Consider the following 4,807-nt stretch of genomic DNA (forward strand, 5'->3'; position numbering starts at 1 on the left):
GGAAATGGCAACCCACTCCAGTCTTCTTGCCTGGAGAATCCCAGGGACAAGAGAGCCTGGTGGGCTGCCATCTATGGGGTCGCACAGAATCGGATACGACTGAATCGACTTAGCAGTAGCAGCAGGGATATTTCAAGGAGTATTATTCTAGATCTGTGGTGTGTGCTGTGCTTAGTTGCTCAGTCGTGTCTGATTCTGTCTTCACATTGGGTCTTTCCTGTACAGATCAGCACAATGTCCTATTTGGGCTTTTCGATGGTCTTTTAAAGACTTCTCCATAGTCTTTTAAAAATTTATTTATCAGTTTATCTCCCATCACCCATATAATTTCATTCTCAATTATTATTTTTTTTATTATGCAACATTTGAGAATATATGGAAGTATAGATAAAAGTTTACCCATCCTCAACATCACCAACACCAGACAAATATGTTTTATCTATACCTCTTCTACCTTGATTGTTGCCTTGATGACTGTTGAGGAAATTGTATCATTTCCTCTGGTAGCATTTTAATATACATCTACCATTTTAAAACCTAATTATGATGTCATGATAACTCTCAACAAACAATATCTAAGGTTGATAAATTTTTAATTCATTCCACATATATTTATTGAGTTTATAACAGTACCAGATGCTGTTCTATGCATTGGGAATATACTCAGATGAGATCCAAACAGACAAAATTCTTTGCTCTCATGGAATTTATATTTGACTCTGGAATAAACAATAAATCAGATAAACAAATATATGTAATAAATGAGTGCAATAAAGCAAGAATAAGAATTCTTATGGAGAGTTGAAATTTAGGTAAGGTAACCAGTGAAGATGGCACTAAGAAGCCAGTTATCTCAGCAAAGCGTTGAAAGGTGAAGAGGCAAGCTGGGGTAAAAGGAGAAAGAAATGCTGAAGAGCTAGGGTGGCTATGTGGAAAGGGCTGGGCACTGTAGGAGGAGATTAAAAAGCAGAGAAATGAAAGGAAGCATGATCCTGTAGGGGCTTGTATACCTCTGTAAAGAATTTAGCATTTGTTCTGAGTGAAATGGAAGAACTTGAGAGAAGTTGAACACAGGAGTTTTTGTGTCCTTTTCTCTCATTTAATCAGGTTCTGCTTTATTCTTCAGAGAAGGCAATGGGACCACACTCCAGTGCTCTTGCCTGGAAAATCCCATGGATGGAGGAGCCTGGTAGGCTGCAGTCCATGGGATCACTAAGAGTCGGACACGACTGAGCAACTTCACTTTCACTTTTCACTTTCATGCATTGGGGAAGGAAATGGCAACCCACTCCAGTGTTGTTGCCTGGAGAATCACAGAGACGGGGGAGCCTGGTGGGCTGCCGTCTATGGGGTCGCACAGAGTCAGACATGACTGAAGCGACTTAGCAGCAGCAGCAGCTTTATTCTTACTGCATGTGTGCTCAGTCCTGTTTAGCTCTTTTGTGATCCCATGGACTGTGGCTTGTCAGGCTTCTCTGTCTATGGGATTCTCCAGGCAAGAATACTGGAGTGGTTTTTAGTTGGTTCAATTGTGCTCCAGCACAAAAATCAAAGCCCAGTTTTCTTCATTTTGTGCTATTCAGACCTTGAAAATAGAGGCTGATCTGGGAGATTTATAGTTAGGGAGAAAAGAGAAAATTATTCATAAAATATAAACCTTTGGAGTTAAAGTTGATTCATACTTCAATTTACTAGTTTTATGACCACAGGCAAATTGTTTGCTCTCAGGTACCAAACTTGATTTATTGGGGTTGTGAATTCAAATGTCTTTCAGAACCAGGCAAAGAGTTTCTGTATAAGGGAAAATGGTGAGCTTTCCAGCTTTATTTCACCAGGTCCTCCAGCCAGCAGCAGATCTGGCTGAATTCAAGCTGTGCTCCGTATAGCACTCTTGATTGTTATTGTCAGTTACCAAAAAGAGATGCTAACAATAATGGCTTTTGGAGCTGTCCAGCTGGTAAAAGATTCATGACTTTATAAAGTCAAAGTCTACCTGAGTTTCTGCATGGATTATTTAATTTAATCTTCACAATAACTATGTGGGTTGGGGGGGGCATGTTACCTCAAATACTATGATGAAGAAACAGAAGCATAATGAGGGGGAATACCTTCTATAGTGGTTCATTTTGTTAAATCTGTCATGGATTTTATCTTTGGGGTTAGAGAATGGAAGGCATTTTGTGTTACATGCATATTTTCCTTTTACCTCATCCATCCATTCATCAAAACCTTTTTGAATGATTACTGTGTGCTCAACAATGTTCTAGGTGCTGGAAAGAACAGTGCATAACATGGCAGAGATCTTTCTGTGTGGAGTTCACCGAGAGAAAATGAACAAAGATAAACACAGTATTTTGGTAGGTCAAGAGAATTAAGAAAACATAAAGAGTCCAAGGGGATTAGGGACTGTCATAGAGTGGGAGATGGGTAGTGGACAGTTGCCATTTTAAATAGGGTAAGTGGGGAAGCCTTCACAACTGAGACGAGACATGAAAGCCAGTGGCATGAAATATGGAAAGGAGTGGGATCTTCATACTTCTGTAGAAAGATCATTCTTCACAAAGGAAACAATGATTGCAAAGGTCCCATGGTGGAAGCATTACTTGGAATGATGGCCACAGGATAGAACCAACTTTCTCTTCGTCTTTCACAAGCTGGAGTTTCTGGATAGCTCATCAATGAGTTTACACATTGCACCCCCACCCCCACCAGCCCCAAAAATCTTACTCCAGTTTTCTGAATACATTCAATTCAGATGTTGTGGAATCTGGAGTCACAAAACACACCTCGGAGGACACTCAAGGAGTACAGTTTATTATGCCAGCCAGTCCAAGGGGAATCAGTTCCCAACAAGGACCCTGATGTTTCTGAGAGGTCCAGTTTTATATCCCCCACTATGTGACTGGTTACATGTTAGCAACCTCTTTGTTGTATATGATTGAGTTTTACAAGTAGGTGCTAGGAGAACAAACAAGGTTAAAGCAGGGGAACAGTGATTATACATCAGGGGGCATGTCTCCATGGTTAAGCTAACAGGGGCATCCTGACCTCAACTACAATCTCCATTTGTCATCTGTAGGGAGGAAGTCTCCAGAAGACCTGGTTTTCACTAGCAGTGGTTTCTTCACTCTTGGGCAGGGTTCAGGCCCAGTTCATATCCAGTCTTTAAGACAGATGACAGGCTTCAAGATGGAGTCTCTCCTGCTTTCCTCACACTGGCCCCAACACAGAAAATAAACTGAGGCCAGAGCAGAAATAGATGAGTACTAACCCGAGGGAGACAACTGCCAGCCAGTTCAAGAAGTACTAGTCATTGGGGAGAGTATTAATTCTGTGACAATTTATTTAAAATGAAAAGTAAGATTAAAAAAGGGTATTTAACCAAAATGGGTCTTAGTTGCAGCACATGGGTTTTTTTTCTTTTTCTTTTTTTTTTAAGTTTCAGCATGAGAGCTTTTTATTATCAGCAGAGGTATCTAGTTTCTCAACCAGAGATGGAACCTGAGTCCCCTGCATTGGGAGCATGGAGTCTTAGCCACTAGACCACCAGGGAAGTCCCAAAAGTAAGATATTTTGAGGTTCCAAATAATCACTACCATTGTTTCACTTTTCAGAAAAAAGAATTCAAATGTAATATTTCTAAAAAGGCTTTATACACTGTAATAAGTACAGTTTCTAAGATTATATTGGATATTTACTAATGAGTCTCCAAATATAAATAAAACTGTTCATCTTTTGGCTCATGGCTAATAGAATTCCATACGAAAACCTTCAAAATGGTGATGATTTGATGGCAAAATGCATGATTTTTTGAAAGAAAACAAATTTATTTATGATAAAAATGATGCATGTTATCAAGTGCTGATCTAAGCTATAACTGAATCTTGGCATTGAAGCAAGAGATCATGTATCTTCTGAACCCTTCCTATTGGGAGAGACTGCAGTTCAAATGCAGAGACTTTCATTAGGGTGTGTAGGCTGTTAATTACTCTCATTTTTTAGCAGTGTTCAAGGAAGGACAGGAAACTGGTGTTGTTCAGGTTTTGCCAAATAACTATGAAATTGTCTTGGAAGAATATTTCCTCTGTCCTTTGCCAACTAAAGAATGTTGCTAGCCATCTGGTTCTACAAGGTTTGAGATCCAGCAGCAAGTAACTGAACTTCCTTTTAGAAAATAGAGATTATCATGGTGGAGGGTATATTAAGGTAAATTTCCAAACTTTGTGGATGAAGAATGTCACTTGCTGTATCAGTAAACAAAGGATGTGGCAGCCATCTAGCCTTAAGCCTCTGAAACTGCCACCCCATCCCCACAACTGTGCACACTGAGTGGATTCAGGATGAAGAAAAATAGGATACTGGCCCTAGGTAGTTAAGTTACATATCAAAGGAATGATTTCAATCAGCCCAGACTCTTGGATCTTCTCAGACTTAGAAAAGTATGAAAAATTCACTAGCTTGAAATGTCTGTTTTCTTTAATTAACCGTAATTTTTTGATGCTTTAAGTACCCGCTTCCCTCTTCCCACCCCCAACTCCTATATATCTTGGTTCTCCCTTACCTCTTCAGAATAGTCCCTTAGAGCTTTCTGGGAGGCTGTCTCATGGGTTTCAATCCTTGGTATACCTGCTGAATAAAACATAATTCTCAACTTTTGGTTTATTTATTTTTAACTGACAACCTTAAAGGCTTATTGCAAGTTTATTCTCTGCTTTTGTGAGATCCAAAAGGGTATTCTAGATCAGCAGGCAACTCTTTCTTCCAAACAGTGATTCTGGAGCCCATGTGCCTTTTTTTTTCCCCCCTG

This window comes from Bison bison, unplaced genomic scaffold, assembly GCF_000754665.1.
Source record: "Bison bison bison isolate TAMUID 2011002044 unplaced genomic scaffold, Bison_UMD1.0 scf7180017864182, whole genome shotgun sequence".
In the NCBI taxonomy this organism is placed as follows: Eukaryota; Metazoa; Chordata; class Mammalia; order Artiodactyla; family Bovidae; genus Bison; species Bison bison.